The following is a 22,329-nucleotide window of genomic DNA, read 5'->3' as shown; positions in this document are numbered from 1 at the left end:
TCTTGGCATGTCGGGAGAATGCTCTAACCCAGGGGTCGGGAAATTTTTTGGCTGAAAGAGCCATGAACACCACATATTTTAAAATGTAATTCTGTGAGAGCCATACAACGACCCATGTACGTTATGCATTATCCAATAAAAATTTGGTGTTGTCCCGGAGGACAGCTGTGCTTGGCTCCAGCCACCCGCAACGATGAACATGAGCGGTAGGAAATGAATGGATTGTAATACATGAGAATGTTTTATATTTTTAATGTTATTATTGTTTTTATTAAAGATTTGTCTGCGAGCCAGATGCAGCCATCAAAAAGGCCACATCTGGCTCATGAGCCATAGGTTCCCGACCCCTGCTCTAACCAACTGAGCTACTCGTCCAGGGCTGAATGATGCTTCAAAAGAGAAGAAAACTGTGTAAATTCCTTCAGTGAACTGTTCTGGGCAATAGTTACTATGTGCCAGTTCTACATACTGAAAACATAGCAGCAGGGATACAGGAATGAAAACAACCAAGCAAAGATCTCTACCTTCTTGGAATTTATATGATAGTAATTACTGTACTGTGTATTGCTTGTTGGAAAAGGAGTGGTAAAGGAAAAAATATAGTAGCTATGTAAGAACTCAGACTAAAGGAGTATAATATCTCCCAGGCCACATCTGGATATGCAAAATAGAGTACCTTGAATGAATCTCCTAATTTCTGAAATAGGAGAAATTTTAGTAGTTTTCACATTCTGGATCTACAACTACTATTCCTAAAAAAAAAAGAAAATGAAAGAAAAGACAAGAAAGATCAAGACCACATTAAGCAGCAATAAAAATGGAAGCCATTTCTATGCCCCTTTGAAACAGTGTGGTGGTAGCCTTAAAAGGATACGGAGACCCACAGATGCTTTCATAGTTGTCTTTGAAAATGTACACCAAACTGCTCTCTGATTCTTGCTGAAATAGAGTCTTGGAGCAGTGCTTGCCTTCGTGCATGCCATTCATTTCCTCGAAAGGGTGAGAATAGCACGTCCGCACATTCTGTTGGTGAGTGAATACCAGGAGCATATGCAGTAGTGGCTGCTTGTGCGTCAGCCAGGCAGCCGGCTGCAATGCTGCTGGAGTGATGGCGGTGTTCCCAGCTGCCATCGCCTACACTGAGCTCTAATGGCCCTGTTTGCTGGCTCTGGTCCAGACCCCTCCACAGCCCTACATTACTGAAATTAGGTTGAGTGGCTTTCCGAGTAAAACATTACCTCTTGGGACCTGCCCAGTTCTCCCCAGCCTTGTCAACATTGGTTAAATAAAAGCTGCTATCATCCTGGGGCCATGCCCACAGTTACTCTACAGTCACTACTGGGCTGGGGTGTTTTCTCCCTTTCTTTTTTTAATTTTCATCTTGCTTGAATATTAACTATCATCATCTCAAAGGCTTGAAGGAAAGTAATAAAAAAAAATACATTCTGCAGCTAACTGACACATGGTACTTACATGGTCTTCCCCTGGAGCTGTGTACCAGATGCTGATCTGGAGTCTGATCAGGGCTTTTGGTAGTCAGTGCAATCCACATTTTATGTTTTTCATGATCATATTTTACATTCCAAGTTCCTTTCAAAGCCCTGAGCGTGTATATATAGCACGTGATGTTAACTGAACACTGCACACATCACCTACTGTCCCATCCACCCTACTTCTTGAGCCTTTGAAAGAGAGTATAATCCTATTGCTTATAACATTATTCACTTTAGGATTTCAAAAAATACTAAGCAAGAATTTAACCAGGAAGAAAACACAGAGGCAGCATGGCAGGGTCCCAGCGATATCTGAGACATACTACTACTTCTCTCAAAAGTTATGGCCTAGGATCAAGCTGATATGATTTAGCCTTGACTATGCAGCCAATTAGTCAGATGACCTCAGAGAAGGTTCTTTCCTTTCCTTGACTTGGATTCCTAATCTACAAAAAAAAAAAAAAGTAGATTATAATGCTTGTCTCACCTACTGAAGGTTGCTTGGAAGTGGAAGAAAGGTATTTGAAAGAATTGTATAAAATTTAAAGTAAGACTGCTGTATGTTGAGATTTTAATCCAACTTGTGGGATTTGGGTTAAAAAACAATAACACATCAAATTTTAAATTTTTATTCCAGGAAGAAAAAAACCTATTTCCCAAAGGGAAAAATATCTTCTTTCTCAATAAATGATTAAGACAACTTCTACTCTAGAATGTCCCTGTAAATTCTCTAACTCTGATCAAAAAATAATAATACAAGTGATTTATTAATCAGAGTTAATCTGTTACAGATGTTGGAAAATAATCTAGGATTTCTAACCTATAAAACAAAAGTCTGTGTTTTTTTCTGAAAGAGGAAAAGACCAAGAGTTATAAAAATAAATAAATAAATAAATAAATAAATAAAACAAAACAAAACTCAAAGAAGGTACAGTTTAATTGGCCTTAAAAACTTCTTTAACATTCTCTATACAAAATGTTTACAAGTCATCAAAATTAGTGTTCAACATTGTTTATCCATGAGAAATGTAAAGAAAGATAAAAAATTATAATTTGGGCTCTGGCCAATTGGTTCAATGATAAAGCATCGGCCTTGCATGTGGAAGTCCCGGGTTCAATTCCTAGTCAGGGCACACAGGAGAAGCGCTCATCTGCTTCTCCACCCCCCCCCTCCTTCCTCTCTGTCTCTCTCTTCCCCTCCCACAGACAAGGCTCCATTGGAGCAAAGTTGGCCCAGGCGCTGAGGCTGGCACCATGGCCTCTGCCTCAGGTGCTAGAATGGATCCAGCCACAACAGAGCAATGCCCCAATGGGCAGAGAATCGCCCCCTGATGGGCATGCTGGGTGGATCCCAGTCGGGCACATATGGGAGGGTGATGTTGGGGATAGAGAAATAATGCTGCAATATTGAATGTTGCCAATACCAATGATCAGAAATAGTTCAGCCTAGCAATTAAGTTTGTTTTGCTTTTTTCTGTAAAATTGTATGTATATATTTAAAAGTTTAAAATTCTATCTGACAAGAGTACAACTCTATTTCCACTTTTCACTTTATAGTATCCCAGGTGAGGAGTATCCTACCCAGGAGAAAATTTTAGTTGCATCTCTCTATCTTTTACAAACTCAATTATCAAAGGAGCCAGGTAGACAATAACATTAATGTGATAACCTGGCCATGCGTAAAACCAGTGGTGGAGTCTAAGGAGAACTGAAAATGAAGTCATCACCTAATGTCATTTAAAAACTGCAAAACATTCTCATTGGACAAATAAAAGGGAGCAGGTGTATGAAATTGTGCCAGGATGATACAATGTGGACTCTAACTCAAAATGGAAGAGGTTCCCTTTAATCAGAATGAAAAGATAGTCATGTCTGTGTTCAAGAACTAATTTCAGTCAGGACTCCTGAATAACAGTGTCCCCTTTTCTACTTTGCTATATTTAAATTACTCACATTTTAAGATTTTTTTTTTTTAGTAAATGAAGTAAAAAAAATAATGACTATTTCAGATTTTATAAATGGGCTACCAAAGCCCATGCATCACCATTCCTAACAGCTGGAGGTGTTGGCTGCCAATGCCCACACCTGCCCCTTGGATAGGGGATGTGTGAACCACCTCAATCTGAGATCATGACCCTTTTTTCACCCTGGACCCCAGAGCCCTTGCTTTTGGGCAAAACAATCTCTGTGGTACAATTTGTGCTTAAGAGCTCTCTGTGGGATCAGGCTGAGACTCACTTTTCCTGAAGCCACTTCTTACCAATCTACTTTACTGACCTCTCCTCTTTCCTCACTCACTAATGAATTTCCAGCAATAAAGTATTAGCATAAGATTCCGTTCTCAGAGTCTGATTCCAGAGAATGGGACCAAAGTTATTCTTTTAATCAAAAATTAAGGACTGGGGTTAGAAGGCAGATTAGTCAACTGACCCTAGTCAATGCATCTAGCAAGTGCTGCTTCATCATCCCTTAAATGTTCTTTCCACACCTCGAAACCTATCCAAGGCAGAATCAATCACTTCTTGCTCGTTAGTTATATGGAAATTACATCCTTACATTATACATTAGCTTGTGGTATTGCTTCTAGTCTTCTTGACTGAGAATTAACTTCTCAAAGGAAAAAAATATTTGTTGGCATTTAAATTCCACAAAGGCAGAGATTTTTAGTTTTGTTTATTAAGTCCCAAATGCCTAGAGAAGTACCTAGCAAATATATACAAATATATATTTTTAAATTTATTTTCTTTTAAAGAGATGAAGAGAGGGAGAGAGAGAGAGAGAGAGAGAGAGAGGAGAGAGAGAGAAAGAGAGAAGCATTCATTTGTTGTTTCACCTAGTTGTGTTCATTGGTTGCTTCCCATATGTGCCCTGACTGGGGATCAAACCTGCAACCTTGGTGTTTGGTACAACACTCTAAGCAACTGAACTAACTGGCTAGGGTCTACATCTATTTTTTAATGAATCAATGAATTTATATTACCCCCAACTCCTAGTGTCATACTTATCACATGATAAAAATTCAATATTTGTAGAAATAAATGCAAAAAGAGAAAATCCTAAGAATGCTTTTTGACATGTAGCTAAAACCTCAATTTACCTCAGGCAGAAAAAGTGTGGACCTTTAATGTTACCATGATTAAATTGCAGAGGTTTTTTTGGAATTTCAAAATATTGAATTATAAAAAATAACACCCTAATATTATTCTTGTCATGGAAAACATTATCTTCCATTTTTTGCTAATTTTAACTTTATATCTTCTAATTTTATAACAAATTATTCATAGATGTAAAATCCAAATGTAAAAAAAATAGATAACTACTATAAGAATAACAACTTTTACATGACATGAGTCGTAGTTAAGACAGATAGTTCTAGCCTGACCACACAGTGGTGCAGTGGATAGAGCATTGGACTGGAACACAGAGGACCCAGGTTCAAAGCCCTGAGGTCCCTGGCTTGAGCATGGGGTTGCTGGCTTGAGCGCAGGATCATAGACATGAATCCATAGTCACTGGCTTGAGCCCAAAGGTCTCTGTCTTAAAGCCCAAGGTCACTGGCTTGAGCCCAAGGTCACTGGCTTAAGCAAGGAGTCACTCACTCTGCTGTAGTCCCCCAATCAAGGCTCATATGAGAAAGCAATTGATGAATGTTGGGCAGATAAGATATATTATGCTCACTTTGTTAAAGATGGCTGCTGCCCATGTGGGGCAGCTGATTGCCTTTCATGCTGGGGGAGGGGCTTTCACGCCAAAAGGTTTTAAAAGGAGGAGCTAGGAGGCCATTTTGGGGAGAGTGGCCATGTTCTTGTAGGTAGGAGGAGCCCAGGCTGGAGCAGGGCAGGCAGCCAAAATGGTGGAATGGGGGAAGGAGAAGCCAGTTAATGGAGGAGAAGGAGATGGGGAACAGAGGTGAATAAGACTGGTGAGGTGGAAGTCTTTGATTCTGGGAAAACTTGGATGAGTCAGTAGCTTTGTGAGCACTGAATGAGTGGGTGTTGGAGGCCAGTGTGTTTGTTTTTACTCGCTTGCCGAGTGTGAGTCTAGAATAAAGGAAAATGGATCACCAGTTTTTGGTTCCGTTGCTTCATTACCATCGGTCCAAATCAAAACTGAACTTGCACGGGCCAGGCAGCTGTGATGGTGGCCGTGACTACTGGCTTTACAATGAACAACTAAGGTGTTTCAACAAAGAATTGATACTTCTCATCTCTCTCCCTTCCTATCTATTTGTCCCTATCTGTCCCTCTCTGATTCTCTATTTCTGTCAAAATGGAAAAAGAAAGAGAGAGAGAGAGAGAGAGAGAGAGAGCTGGTTCTAGAGCCAGACTATTTATACTTAAGTTCTATCTCTCACATTTACCATGATTTTGATTAAGTTATTTAACCTCTTACTGTCTGATTTTCCTTATCTATAATTGGTGATAATATTGGTCCCTTGCCTCCTGGGCTTTTTATGAGATTTAAATGTGTTAATTATTTAAAGTACTTAATAATGAATGGTATGTTTCAGTAAATGCTCAGTAAGTGCTGACTATCATTATTAAATGACTAAAAGGAACTAACATTGGTTTAATGTTTATTATGTGCCAATCATTGTGCTAAGGAGCATCACATAAAAGTATTCAATATATATCTTCCCCATTTCCCTATTTCTTCATATGTAAAGTGGGAATAATTTCTACCTTAGAGATTTGTGATGAGCATTAAAAGAGAGACTAAAGAACCTAATGCAATGTCACTATCTTGCTCTCCTACATGTCTAATGAATGAGAGTTATCTTCTCCTCTCTCCACATTCACGCTTATCCAAACTTAGCTCATAGTCAAAGAAAAACTGTCTTCACATATCCAAAGAAAGAGAAAGAAAAGTCTGTGACTTATGAAGTTTTGCCTTGTAGTATGAAAAAAATTCTTTTTGAAAAAAGGTTTTGATATCAGGGGCCAAGGCCCAGAAATTATCTCAAGGGCAGAAATGACCAATGATCAGACTTGAAGGGCATGATTCTGGGATGTGGGAATCAAGGCTGCTCAACAGTAATGTCTCAAAAGGCAGGAACGTCTCTGCTATTTCTTACCTAAAGAAAAGCAGCCAGTTGATTTCAAATGGAAACAACCTATCCTCAGCCTTATCTCCATATGAATCTCTAAATTGTGTAGCTAAAGTTTATATCCTGAACAAACAAGAACCAAGTCACCCCCTGCCGCTAGATGTGTAGTAAATCTTGTATCCAGTAGGAAAGTTACAGAGGGGAATGGCAAATCTCTAGGCTTAAGATAGCATATCCAATTTTAAGAAAAAATTTCTTATTCTATAATCATTATCAAATTCAAAACTTGAAAAAGACCCGAAACATTTTGTCCATTAACTTTCAGGAAAATAATCAGCTACAGGAACGATTTTCAACTTCATGATGAGAAAGACCTTTTCATTTCCAGGAAACCTTGCAGTCATCTGGGGACAGGACGTATGTTGGGAGGCTATGTAGCCAACTGTTCTGATGGGATTATTCTTTCTACCTATGAACAATTCTCTCTTCTGGGTTTCAGAAGCAAGGAATTCCAGAAGATTTTGAAGAATAAAGAGAGAAAAGGTGGAGTAGAAAAAGACTATTTTCTTAAAAGAATTTCAGGCATAGAAATATACATTTTGGGGAATCATGTTAAAACAGAATTCCTCACCCCCACTTAAGGATTATCTCTAATTCTTCCTGCTGTGTTTGGGAGGAAATTAATAATTTTCAAAAAGTCAGACTTCTGCTATTTGATGTTAATTGTTTAGGTCCGTACTTAGAAGATAAAGAAAAATCAAACAGGTTAATCATGTTTGTTTGTCATTTTTCATTGAACCTAGTCTATAAGCTTTTCTTTCTAGCATTTTTTCATTTATTGAAACAGGCTGCTTAGCTATTTTACTAGCCATTTCAAGTTTGTTTTCCTTAGTTATTTCTATTATTCTTATTGTTTTTAACAATGAGTCACCCTAGATCTTACCTAGTAATTCATTACAAAAGTATAGTAGTTTGTATCTGTTACACCTTGAGAAAGCTAATGAACAATCTAGGTTATAGTGGTTTTTATTTAAAAATTCAACTAATTATTTATAATTTTTATTTTATTTTTTTTAATTTTATTTATTTTTTATTTATTTATTCATTTTTTAATTATTTTTATTTATTCATTTTAGAGGAGAGAGAGAGAGAGAGAGAGAGAGAGAGAGAAGGGGGGAAGAGCAGGAAGCATCAACTCCCATATGTGCCTTGACTGGGCAAGCCCAGGGTTTTGAACCGGCGACCTCAGCATTCCAGGTCGACACTTTATCCACTGCGCCACCACAGGTCAAGCTATTTATAATTTTTAAACAGATATTGAGTTAATAGACCTTCTTACAAGGTTTTTATTTTCAATATTTGTCTTTAAAAGCAAAAGCAGATCTAGGTTTTCAAATCTTACATTCTGATATGTGGTTAAATGATTTCTCCGACTCCCAGGTTAAAATACAGAAACCAAAACTGGACATAGTTCTAATTCTGTAAGGGTCCAATAGCAATCCCCTGCCTAAAGTTTTTTCTTCCCTATGAATATTGGTTGTTGGGATAACATTTGAATTTTAAAATAAAATTACTATATTTGTGAGTCATATTCAGCTCAAGTCTTGCTGTGACTTGCCGTGATGTGTTTGGGTAGTTTTTACAATAAGCTACACAATTTTTTATCTTCGTTGTTTAATTTTCTGTTATTGCTGTATCTACACACCACAAAAACAAACAAACAAACAAACAAAAAAAAACACCACCACAAAAAACCCACAAGATTTGGCAGTTGTTTTGCTAATTTTATCATTGCAAATGGATAAGCCACATAATTCAGGACAAAAATAAAAAATCTGGAGGTATTGTCATAGAGTCAGCTTGTAATTGTGTGTAAAATTACACAGTAGTGGAAGCTGAAGGAGATCTTATTGATCACCTGATCTCAGCCCCTTATTCTTTCTGAGAATATGCAGATGGAGAGTTTTGCCCAAAGCCACACAGCTAATTAGAATTCAGTGAATCTTCCCAAAATACTATAATACCTTTCACAACTTTGGGGGATACTGGTACAGTAAGTGGATTTTTTTTATAAATGGATTCTACTGCTCCATTTTAATTCACCTTTCTTTCCAGTAGTCCTAAATGTACCATAAATCTATGCTTCTCTCCCTTCCTCTTTTTCCCTCTCCTTTCTTTCCTTACCTCTTTACTGTCCTCCCTCCCTCCCCTTTTTTATCTCTCCTTTACCTCCCTTCCTCCCCTCTTTCTCTCTACCTCCGTTTATTTTCTTCTTTGTAAATAAAGAGGGTAAGCCCAACATAGTTTTGTTTTAAGGACTACCAGCAATAATTTTAGAACCTCTGGAGGCTTGGAGAACCAGGTCTGGAGATTACTGTTGTATCAGACTTCAACATACTAAGTACAGATTGTAAGAGGTAAAGGGGATTTTATATGCAGAGAAGAAAAGAAATGGAGACCTCTAAAACTGTAACTTAGACCCAGCAGTCATTATCAGTTATGGTAGGTTTTATTTTTTAATTTTTTAAATAGTCTAAAATATTTGTTCATTGATTTTAGTGAAAGAGGAAGAGGGAGAGAGTGAGAGAGGGAGGGGGAACATAGATCTGTTCCTGTACATGCCCTGACCAGGGATCAAACCGGCAACCTCTGAGCTTCGGGACGATGCTCTAACTAACCAACCGAACTATCTGGTCAGGGCTATGATAGGTTTTATAAACTAAATGACTGAAGAGTCATTACTTATGAAGGTTCAGAAGTAGTGAAAATTACTACAAACGCTGTCATATTTAGGAATCCATGAGATCAGGACTGTGTCGTGATGAAGAGGAAATAAAAGTGCATGTCATTTCCCCATCTACCACTTCCTCCACTTCCCAATGAAAGCAGAGTGTTAAAAAAACATCTGAGAAGGTTTAACTCAATTTTGAAAATAATTAAAACAAAACTAGTGTAAGAAGCAAGCCATATAAAAGGTGTCTGTGCTACATGCTTGCACGTAGGTAAACAAATGCAATCTCCAATTCTTACTGCGACAATTCGTTTTGCAATCATTGTAAATTTTGAGTTCCTGGGGCCTGTCAAATTATGGCACTGCCTGGGAGTGAAAATTTGCTTTAAAAATCAATAGCACTTACTGGAAAACAACCAGAACTACATCAAAAGGTAATATTTTTATTTGTACTGATTTTTCTCTTTTTAGTCAAAGAGGCCAAAGCTCTTTACTATATTTAGTGGAAACGAATATAATAGCTTTGGCTATTTGGGGACATTGGGACAATAAGCATTTAAAGAATAAAGCCCCATGGTGAGTCCATAGCTTATCTGAAATAGAACTCAAGAATCTAATCTATTTGCCCATTATACAATATTGACATTTGAAAAAACATTACACTGAAGTCTTTCTCTCCTTTCTCCACCCAATGTTTTTTCACCAACAAAGCCATTTTCTAAGTTACACTCTATGCTTAGAATCTGCCTCCTACTATCTTCCTTTTTCAAAACCTATTTTTAAAAGCCATCAGACTACGTACAGAAAATCTGGAGTAGAAAGGCCCTTAGAAGGCCCCCCAGCAGTGCCTCACCTAGTACCACTGTCCCCGAGAATACCCCTAGGTGATGCACAGCCTCTGTCTCAACAAGTTATTCCAACTCTTCACTATAAAATTCTCCCGATATTCAGCCAAAATCTACTTCCCATAAGCTGGTATAGAATTCTTTCTTCTGGAATAACACAAAACAAAATATATCCTCAATGTATTTTCTTTTGTAAAGACAGTTCAAAAAGGAAAAGACAACTTTTCTAACTTTTCTTTTCTTTTTTCTTTTCTTTTTCCTCCCTCCCTCCCTCCCTCCCCCTTCCTTCCTTCCTTCCTACCTTCCTTCCTTCCTTCCTTCCTTCCTTCCTTCCTTCCTTCCTTCCTTCTTTCCTTCCTTCCTCTCTCTCTTTCTTTTTAATTGATTTGAGAGAGAGAGAGAGAGAGAGAGAGAGAGAGAAACATTGATTTGTTATTCCACTTACAGAACTTATGCATTCATTGGTGGCTCCTTGCATGTGCCCTGACAAGGGATCAAAACTGCACAATCTTGAAGTATCAGGACAATGCTCCAACTAACTGAACTATTCATCCAGGGCCAGACTGCCTCTTTCTTTAAAAAGTTTACAAGCCTGTTCTTTTCCTTTTCAGTCAACACACTTCATGAAAGAATAAATTGAAATTATGCCATCTTTTCTTCATCTTACCTTTTTTGGTTTCTTTGTCAGTTGACTATCATTTTTCTAACAGTGTTCTCCACAAACTTACACACACACACAAATCATTATATTTCAAACTGTAAGGCCCTTTCTTATTTACCATTGTTCTTGATCTTTTTTTTACTACTCCTTTTGACAGCGTTGATCTTTACTGATGGCTCTATGCCTCAGAAAAGTGACAGAAATTCCCCCAAGTATTTTTTTCTGAAGTCTCATCACTTTCTAGTGTTTAGAAAATGTCTTACTGCAAAATATCCTTATCCATATGATTTGCTGTACACTTTTTCACATGACTCCCAGAAGAGTCAGGGTGACTCCCTTGTTTACCTGTAACAAGGCCAAACACATATTTTTCCCTCTTTGCCTGAACCTTCTAACAAAGCCAGACACGGACCCTTCAAAATCCATCCTTTGATTCATGAGTGAGTAACTGAGATTAGAATTTTTTGTTCCTTTGAAACAAGTCAGACACAGACATAAACAAATCCTGTTCAGCTAACTATCTAGACTTCTCCTGAATGCAGAACAATCCCAGATGTAAATCACCCCACTTGTAACTTGTCTACTCCTCCCTATAAAAAGCTAAAGGAAAATGACCCCACCAAGACATTTGGGAGCTGGCGTCCTTATTACAACAGCCTGCACAAGATCATCTTCTTAATCACTGGTACATTTTTGTTTTTGACATCTTCTTAAAATATTTGTTTTTTCTTAACTTCAGTGAAGACTATTTCTGGATTTATTTCTTCTGTTTTCTAGCTGTTCTATTCTGTGTCAGAAAACTCATTCTCTCTAATGATTTCAATCTTGACCCCATAATCAAGTAACCAGCTAAGTTATATTACCATTGTCATATTGTTAATACTATAAGTATATTATTTCCTTTATCACAAAACTTTAATGATTACCCACTTTACATACATGAAATTCCCATATTTCTCTACCTCTTTGACTCTACTCCTCACTTTAATCTTATATCTCTGTCTATACTGGACATCACACAATAATCACTATCACTACAAATATAACTAGATTGGCCTTCTAATTCTCTCAGTGATCCAAGTTTAAAATTCTCTCCCTCCATAAGCACTTATCTGTATCTGTTGATTCTTTCTTCTTAACAACATATTTTTTTTACTTGAGGCCATGAAACAGAAAGAAAAAATAAAAATAAAAACTGTACTGATATACCTGATAAAAAGTATGCCAAACTCAAAGAGAATTGAGACTAACCATACGATTACTATTACTTGGGCACGAAACCAGGAGGAAGCAATGGAAGGAAGTGCAAGTGAGTAAGGATAACACAATATCTGAAGTACATGTTTAAGGAAAATAGTCAAATAGGAGGTCACCAATAGGGGAAGTCAATGTGCTTTAGAGGCTAGGGAACATAATAACTAGAAAGAGACCGCTATAGATAGACTATGGACCTGTGGGGATATCTGTCAGCCAGCAACAAGGTCCTCTAATTATGTGTCTGAGAACAAGATTCTTATCTTTAGGAGGGTGATGAGAATAAGGCAGGGCCTTAGTCTCAGAGACCAGAGTACGAATGAGATGAATGAGACAGGGACTTAGACAAAGCAAACCAAGCAGAAGTCTAGTCGGTGGAACTGTTTCAAACAAGAGACCAATTACAGGTGTTTAGGTTCAAGGTGACTTCATGGTGAGCCAATTGTGTATAGGGCCCTTTAAATTTTCCCAGCCTAGGAATGAAAATGATGTCAACTCCAGAACCACGTATAGAACTCAACCTGAAAGTGGGAGAGTGAATTACTCCATTGGTGGGGTCTACAGGGATAGATGGCACTATAACAGGCTGGCATTTAAGGGGGTGGCAGAGACACTAAAGTCTGAACCAATGCAGTCTAAGCATAATACATTTTCTGCTTCCGAGGTAGCCTTCTTAAAAACTTTTTGTGGCCCTGGCCTATTGGTTTAGTGGTAGAGTGTCAGCCAGCATGTGCAAGTCTTGAGTTCAATTCCTGGCCAGGGCACACAGGAAAAGCGCTCATCTGCTTCTCCACCTTTCTCCCTCTCCTTTCTCTCTATCTCTCTTTTCTCCTCCCACAGCCAAGGCTCCATTGGAGCAAAGTTGTCCTGGGAACTGAGGATGGCTTCATGGCCTCTGCCTCAGGTGCTAGAATAGATCCAGCTGCAATGGAGCAACACCCCAGATGGGCAGAGCATCACCCCCTGGTGGGCATGCTGGGTGGATCACAGTGGGGCACATGCAGGAGTCTGTCTGTCTGCCCTCTATCCCCCTCCCCCACTTTTCACTTTGGGAAAATACAAAAAAAAAACACCAAAACACACAAAAAAAAACAAAAACACTTTTTTGTAGTGGATAGTAGCTAAAATAGTTATTGAAAGCCAAAATATGATCATGTGAAAGGGAGAGGAGATAGTTGCTGCCTCAACAAATTTTCTGATACCATTGAATCAGAAGCAAGGGACATGGCTTTCATTGTTGTTTGAATGAAAGTATACTAAATCACTTTTATTTTGTCATAGCGTCACTATCATTTTGCTTGGAAATGTTTGATGTCATCCATCTGTTTGATCCGCATGTCTTTGCAATCACTACTGACTCAGGTCACAGGAGTCCCAGAGAGAAATATAGAGCTTTTCAAACTCTTCTCGGTGCCTAGCCATCTTCTCCGATTGTTGCGAGCAAAAATAAGAAAATGCTAAATATAGGGAAAAGAATATAGAGTTAATTCTGTTTCCTAAGTTAGATTTTTACAAGATCTTATAAGGAGAATTAGTGAATAACAGGAAATATAGTAATCATTTTGGGTATAAAGATAGTATTGAAAATATTCAGAAGTTGTAGGGTTAAATAAGAAAATGATATTTTACTGAAGTTAACTGGAATATAAATTATAATATAGAATGAAATTCTATGAAATGTCAACATATTCTAGCCACAGACTACTAGGAACACACTTATAGTTAAACAAAACGGGGTCTGTTGGCATGTTGTAGCTAGAGAGAACATTCACCATGGGGAGCCGTAAGGCATTGCAGTGTCAGAGGGTTAGAAAGAAAGACTTTGGGCTTGTGCTAGGGGATTTGAATTCAAGGAAGCAGAGCTTTGCTCTGGATTAGATGCTGTCATGAAGTTGGGACCATTTTATGATTGGGAATCTCAATAAATATTATCTAGAAGGCATGTGTCATTCATATTAGTCAGATTAGGAAAATACTTGGATATTTGATGGTTAGACGATGTCCATACTTAGTCTGTGTTCAGACATGATTATGGTGGTTTTGCCTTGACCAATCAGACAAAGTCTGATGTTGGCATTCTGTGAAATTGTTTACATTAAGAGGAAAACTGAGACCTGTCTGTGAGTGCCAGGCCAGCTCCTGGCTGTCAAGGGCTGCTTTTTTCTTTCTCAGAAGAAATACGAAAGATTAAACTTGAGTTTCCATATCTGAGGTGTCATTATTAAGGCCTGATACTGTATTTGCCTGTGTTCCACTCTGACGTTTTCTATCTAGTAATACCCATGGACATTTGATTCCCTTGAGCTTCTTAAAAGAAAAATGACATTGATTGCACAGAGACAGTGGAAAGATTCTACATCAACCCAGTGCTACCAGCTGCCCCATCCTGAAATGCTTTTACTGGCTCTTAAAGACGCTTATAGATCCCAATGGGCTAGTGGCACTGTTTTCTAATTTCAAATATTTTAATTAAATAAAATCCTTTGTGAGAAAGAAAGAGTGAGCCAGACTGGGGTCTGTCATCTCAGTTGTTCTCTCATTTCACTGATATGACAAGACAGCAAGTTTGGGTTTTTCTGCCTCTCTCTTCCCCTCTTCCCTTTAATGGCCTGTCAAAGTAAATTCCATCCGGTGTTGGCATTAATGCCTGCTGTAAATAAAGAGGAAATGGAGGAGAGAGGAGGAGGGAAGAGAGGGGAGTGTGTGATAGAAGCTAGATTTGCAGCTCAATTGCAAGGCATCTCTCAGTGTCTAGACACCAGCTGCCTTGTAACCATAGGAACCCACTAACTTTGGCTGATGGGCTGAGAAGTAATGACTCTCAGGAGATCTGGGTGGGAGCATGGCAGTGGGGGCAGAGGACAGAAGGTTGGGAGAAAGAGCAATATGGAAGAGAGAGAGCAAGAGAAAACAAAACTCTCCTTGTGAAAGGGTGGCATTAGCCTTGTTACCATTTTTTTTTCATGCACATTACACACGTGGTGACAAGATACAAACCTGCATACTCTGCAGGTGTCAGGACCCAGGTTGCTAAAGACCAATAGCTGAGCTGGAATGATTATATTCCCATCAACCTCCTGCCAGTACCAAACAACTTCCTCAGTCAGCCAAAGCTTTTCACAGTAAACAGACACAATCAACAATTGTCTAAAGTCTCTGGTGTAGAAAATTCCAGTCCCTAAGAATGGCTGCCACTTTTACAAGCACTCGGCAATGAAGATTAATCACAGCTCTTTATACCTACAGTGTCCTCCCTTTCAGCTGCTCCCATTTCCCCTTGTCAGGCAAGGGTTGGGCTGCTGTTAAATAAAGGAGGATGGTGGTAGGAATGGCGAGGGGATGTGGAAGAAAGGAAGAGTCAGCAGCTCAGGGCCAATTCATTGATCATACGAACATATCTTGTTCTCTTATTCAAATATAGATTTCTATCATCAGAGGCTTCCAATCCATAGATTTTGAAGCTTTACAGTTTCTTGCTGTCACACTGTTCCCTCCCCATCCCACATTCCTTTTTATTGTGATTTTTAGGTAGCACTGGCACCCCTGCCCAACCCCTCTGGTGTCTTTTGCCACCCCCTGCCCACATTTCTCCACCGCATTTCCTTGACTAAGTCCCGTCACACACACACAGACTCTCTCGGACATCCAGGCCCTTTGGTAGTGCAGAGCTTTTCTCACCCACGTTTATCCACAGCTATCCCGACGAGATTTAGTGTCTGTCTCACAGTGCTTTACCTTGACTCTGGAAACCTTAGCCACCACAGTTAGATCCAATAGAAGACCTGCTGGTTTTATTGCAGTTAACTGAGTCACAGAACTGTTTTCCTATTGTGCAGAGCTAACAAATGATATAAGCATCACTCCTTGGGCTCTGACTGATAAAAACTAACAAAGATGCCTGAATATACATATATATAAGGTCTACCGGAAAGTTCTGTCTATTTCTATCACAACAAGTTTCGACACGTAAGCACATGATTATTTGGCGCATGTGTGCCTCTCTATTTTTATCACTTAATGTATACATACTGATGTAGCAAATTAACTAAAACAAAGTTGATTCATGTTAGTCTTATGTGTGAAGCCATAGTGTACCCATGGCTACTGATAAAGTTCATTTACGCCATTGTAATTTTTACGAATTTCAACAAGGAAGAAATGCTACAGAAGCATGTCTATTGCATCCACCATATTCCCCGGACTTAGCACCCTCCGACTATCACTTGTTTTTGTCCTTACAAAATTTTTTGAAGGGCAAAAAATTCAAAAATTAAGAAGATATCAAACAAGCACTGGTTCAATTTTTCACATCAAAAGATAAAACATTTTTCAAAAATGGGATATACAATTGCCCTCATGCTGGCAAGAAATCATTAATAATAATGGCAATTATATTATTTAATAAAGTTTATTGACGGTAAGAAAAATTTGTATTTTGTTTTATTCCAAAAATGGACAGAACTTTCCAGTAGACCTTATATACATACATACATACACACACACACACACACACACACACCTACACACTGTTAATTTTTATGCAATGGTTCAACAACAACCAAAAAATGCTCTTATGTAAAAAAAAGTCCCAAATATACTGAACTACATGTAAGCAAATTCAACATACTAATGATAAGTAGAACATTTTAACCTACCAGGGAGCTTTATTAGACATTAAAGCTTGCATGACTTTGATTTGATAATTGAACATGAGAAAAAAAGTTTCTTCCTAAGCAAAGGTGTGTTTTTGCCATCTATTTTCAGTCAGTGCAAAACTCCCAGTGGTTTTGAATTGCTGAAATGGTTCTTTGCTTTTAGACATGTAGTTTTTGAATGGGGAGATGGAACCAATTTCTTCCCTATGACTGTGCCCCTTTGTAAAGAGCAACTGAGAAGCACTGAGAGTAGGACAAGGATCTGATCCTCAAGTGTCACTGACACAGCCCATTTATAGTCAGTCAGGTTTCCAACATCGTCTAGTCATTAGAAGAACAGCATAACATGTGAGAACTATATGAATCACCAAAGACCTTGCAAGACCAAAGGAAGAGAGGGGAACATCTGCCCAGGATGCAGAGGGGATAAGGAGTAAATCAGTTGAATGTGAGGGTGATGTGGGGGTCACCTTTGTCACCTATGCATTGACCATAGGATTGACTCAGCTACTCTGACTAGATAGCTATCTTCTTCCTCACTCATTGAATCAACTCACTGAATCAAATACATCTATCTAGTTGCAGGGAATATAGCAGTATACCAAACAATAATAAGACTGAAAACACCCAGTACTCATGGAGCTTATATTATATTGTAATAAAAAATTTAAATGTATAGCGTATTAAGTGGTGGTAAGATCAAAGAAAACAACATTGAAAAGGAGAGTGGTGAGTGCTAAGATGAGGGTGTAGTGACAGCACTAAACAGAGACAGTCTCCATGAGAGGGGATATGTGGACAGAGAGCTGAGTAAGGTCAGAGACTGAACTCTGAGCATGTGCAGGAGGGAGGATTTTAGGGGAAGGAAACAGTAAGTGCAAATACACTAGATGTGAGCACATGTGGTCGCTGGAGTTGTAGCAAGGAAATCAATCTTGCTGTCACGGAACTAGAAAGGGAAGATCGCGTCCGAGTGGTGATTTAGTGGGGAGGATATTAACCACAAAACAATCTGAGGCTATTTTAAGGACTTGGCTTTTATCCAAGTGAGATGAGTGCTAGAGACAAAGTGAGATGGGCTCAGGTTCTAGATCTGTTTCGAAGTGGAGGCAACAAGATTTGCTGACAGATATAATGTTGTTAAAGACAAAGGAGTCATGGATAATTTCAAGATACATAGTCTGAGCCTCAGGAAAAGGTAGGCTTGCCATTTTCTGAGATGAGAAAGACTTGAGAAGAAGCAGGTTCAGGGAGCAAAGACAAGAGTTTGGTTTTCAAAGGTTTAGTTTCAGATGTTTATTGCATATACAAGATGAGGTGTAGAGTATGCAGCTGTTTGAAATGGGGGGGTGAGGGCTGGGCTACAATGGAAAATTGGGATTTACCAGGTTGCAGACACTGTTTGAAGCCATGAACCTGAAGAGATTACCCAGGCAGTTAATGTGAATGGAGATGAGAGAAGAAGAGGTAAGAGACAAAGCCCTGGGTGTACTCCAACCTTTAGAAACCAGGAGATGAAGAAGAGTAAAGAAAACTGAAAGGGAAGAGCCACGGTGTTAGGAGAAAAAATCAGGAATAGATAATACACTGGATGAGCAGTAACGAAAGTATTTCAAAGAGTAGTGAGTGATCAACAATCCAATGCTGTTGGTAGATCAAAGAAAATGACCAACATGGGGGTCACTTATAACTTTGGCAAAAGTTATTTCAGAGTAGGGTGGCAAGGTTGGTGTGATTGTTGTGATTGTTGTGAATTCAAGAGATAATAGGAAAAAAGTTGGAGACAGTAGTATAGACAACTCTGGTTAAGAATATAGATTCAGTCTATACTGTTTGAGTCTGAATCTGGAACCCACCACTTCCCAAATGTGATCCCTTGAGCAAGTTACATAACCTCCTTGTGCCTTGATTTCTCCACCATAAAAATGGCAACATAGTACGTCCCTCACAGGGTTGCTGTAAAGTATGATACATATAAAATGCTTAAATGATATGCTTAGTAAGTAGGAATTAAAATGGTCTTTATTATCACTTCTCTTAATCTTTAAAAAGAGAAGAGCCCTTGTGAACAAATTCTATCCTCAGTTCTGGAGACTAAAATAATAAAAACTGTCGTTTGAGCAACTATGTTGAGAATGCTGCCAATCTTGATCTACTCTCATCATGGACAATTTGGATTGAACCACCTTGAAGGAGTGTCATGTTTCATTTTCCACATAGTGTAAGTTCTGGTTCAATAAAAACACAGTCTAGTGATCCAGAGTACTGAATGAATCTCAGGTTTTCCAAGTACTAATATTCTTTAACTCGGAAAGACCAACCCCCATGTATTTCTCTTTCTGATCACATTGAACTTCAGTGGTAGTTCACATAGAGTACTCTGAAATATATAAAATTCAAAGTGTCAAGACACTGACATTTCTGTGCTACAAATGGTTTATCTGGCATTCTGTCCAGTAGGCATCTTGATCAGCTAGCACATCTGCCTTACAATAAAAAATTACTTCTTCATTATGTAATGGTATTGAAGCATTTTATGATTATGATTACTATATTTTTAAAGTTGTGTACATTGTATTATATCCCAATTGAAAATTCAATAACAACATAGATGGCACTGACTTATCAAAACGTTTCATTAAAACATTAACTAGAATATCTCATTTCCCAATCACATTGGAGAACACAGACTTTACCGTAAATGTGTTGTTTCTTTTTTATCTTGAGGACATTCAAGTTAAATAATAAAAGAACAATAAAAGTAATTATATAGAGGAAGCAGAGATTAGATGTTGATGTAGTCACACTCACTAGCCATGTGGCCTGAGATAAGTAGTTTAAGTTCTTTGGCTTCTGTTTCCTCATCTGTAAAAAAAAGGGACAATGATACCTTCATCATAGATACCATCATCATTGTGAGGTTTACACAAGAAACTCCATGCAGAAAATTTAGCAGATGGCCTGGCAGAAGACAAGTAAATGTTATGCACATTGTTACTATTATTGGTGTTATTGTTGCTATTGCACTTATTCTTTGGTGAGGATCTAAAAAGAGAATAACAACCAAAGACTGAGAAATTCAGAGCTAGCAAACATACATTAGATTGGCTTCACGTGTTAATTAAGGCTTGAGTTAATATTAGAACTTTAGAGTCACCATTGTCTTTGTGAGGAAGTCTCAATTAATTGTAGGAGCTCAATAAACATACATGGTATGTGATATATTGATGTGGATTCATTCCAGATGAATGGCTTTTGGGGTGGGGCTGAAAAAACAACAACCCTCACTTCAATTTCTGGGCTGCTTGCAATGGAAATGACAGCCACTTTAGGTTTCTAGAGAGGAGAAATGCTCACACAGCTGCGGGAACGACTGCGCCCTCCCAAAGTGACAGGGGGACAAATGGCTGCTCACCACACCTCTTCCCTTCCCGGTCCTCCACCCTCCCACCAGCCAGCAGGCACGCGCCGGCAATGAGCTGCCTGTCTCACTGGGATCTTCGGCTCCATTAATAAGCCCAGCAAAACTGATAATTGGGGATTTGTGGAGCCTGCAGTCTTTCAGTAAGCCAAGTTGTTATGGAAACCAGAGGCAGACCTCCATGTTCTTAGTATTGATCTTGGAAAAAATAAAGTATAAGTGGGGTGTTGGAAAGGATCGTTTCAATCCCTTCTCTCTACTTCTCCCATCCTATGTTATAAATTCACCTCCAATTCGCACACGTGAGAATTCACAGCTCTTCTCTTTTGGCTTTCCCTTTCAGTACTCCCCTATGCCTTTCTTAATTACAACTGAATGTTTTTTCAGCTCTAGCAAAAAAAAAAAAAAAAAAAAATCAGTTGAGCAGTCTATTACAGGAACTCCATAGTAGATACTCTAAATCTAATTTAACATCATGACATTAATTCTGATTATTTGAGCCAAGAAATTAGTAGTGAATATCAGGGTGTTCTCCTCATCATTAAAATAACAATAACTGAACAGTATTAAAAAATGGCCTCAGAGTCTCCTACTGGCTTCTCAAGAGGTATAGTTCTATAGCAAGATGGCCACCACCCACGATGAGTCATGGTATTGTGTTCAATGAAAGGACCGTCCATCTCTCAAATTGGCAGAATAAAAGGGGGCAGTTTTCTTGGACTACTTAAAAAAATTAAGCGACAACCTTCTTACAATAAAAACCCGATTACTCCATCTAGTTAATAAAGCCAGGCATAATGCCAGGGCATAACTGACTGGGAGGCCCGTAAATAGCACTAAATGAATCCAGCCTGGAGTCTGCCGTGGGCCTAGAAACACCTACTCAGCCCCTACACTCAAAACACCAGGACACCATTGTTTCCTGCAAAACTTCCCATCTTCTTCCAGCAGAGGGCACCAGCGTAATTCCGTTCCCAGCTGTGGAGCCGGGTGAAAGGCAGTCGGGAAGCAATTACTTCAGACAAGTAAAGAGCGATGTGATAGGAAAGAAAACAACTCATTGTAACTGAGTCCTACTTTTAAAATGCCCTGAAATTAATTTTTATCTTTTAGTTCTTCCAAAATGACTAAAAACTGAGCCTCAGTACTGTTGATTGAAGCTAACTAAAATTATTACTACTCTTTGATTGAATGAGTATGTGTGGATTGTGCGGTGTGTACTTCTTGTAGAGACTATCAGAGTCGTTTTTGGAGCAACAGTAGTATAAGTGAACAAAGTAAGACCATCAACCACCCTCTCTATTCACTACTGCGCTAAGAGTGAAGTCCTTTGACCGCTTTGAGGCTTTTAATAAGTGGATCTGGGATATCCCACATTTCCCACACTAACACCAGTTGCTAGGGGCCAGTGTCCTCACCAATACTCCATAGCTATGTTTCCTTCTTTCCTTTGGACCTTACCCTCCATCCTGATGTCTGAATTTCGGCTCTGCAATTACAGACTGCAGCTTGCAAGCAGGCAAGCACTCAACCCTGTTCCTTACTGGTCCTGGATTTTTTTTAAGACTCATTTCTTTTCCTCAAGCAGATTATAACTTTCACGACAACAAATAGTCACTTTTATACAGCTATATGTGAAGGATACATCTATAGCCTTCATAGTACTTACTGCAGCATGGAAATTATACATACTCAGAAAATAGAAAAATTGAAAGCAGGGAAATGCAGTCATTGGAACATCTAGGTTTATCTCCTGTACTCTGATACTACGTCATTGTGTGACCGTGGACGGATTGTGCGACCTGAATCCCTGAGTATGTTTTGCCTTTCATTAAAACACAGACAACCTCTCCTAGAGGCTGTCTGAGGACAGTGGAGCTTATTTTTTTGAATGTGTGTCATGGTCCCAGTTGAGTATCTGATGAAATACGAGGACGTGAGAATATCATTCACACACACATACATAGTATATACCATGTGGCAAATGAGTTCAGGTGTCAATGGCTTCTTCTGAAACTCACCCAGTTCCCAAGTCTGGGTGATTTTTAAGTTGTCTTTTAGGTTTCAGACTGTAAAATATGACAGTTGATATCTGCTATCTACCTAGAAAGAGTGTATTAGCTATTTCCCTTAGGGAAATGACTCCAACATTTATTACTGAATCCCTAGATCGCAGTTTCTGAGGGACCAATTACATGGAGCCTAAATTAATCTTAACACTA

The 22,329-nt window shown here is 38.7% G+C and overlaps 1 protein-coding gene across 1 annotated transcript in view; it reads right to left on the bottom strand.

Moving 5' to 3' along the window:
* The window catches only part of GAP43 (growth associated protein 43), a 120,402-nt gene that overhangs the window by 6,972 nt on the left and 91,101 nt on the right, over positions 1-22,329 (bottom strand). The window lies entirely within an intron of this gene.

The sequence above is a fragment of the Saccopteryx bilineata genome, chromosome 8, assembly GCF_036850765.1.
Source record: "Saccopteryx bilineata isolate mSacBil1 chromosome 8, mSacBil1_pri_phased_curated, whole genome shotgun sequence".
NCBI lineage: Eukaryota > Metazoa > Chordata > Mammalia > Chiroptera > Emballonuridae > Saccopteryx > Saccopteryx bilineata.
The sequence above is the reverse complement of the archived record's forward strand: the minus strand, read 5'-3'. Positions and strand labels throughout refer to the sequence as shown.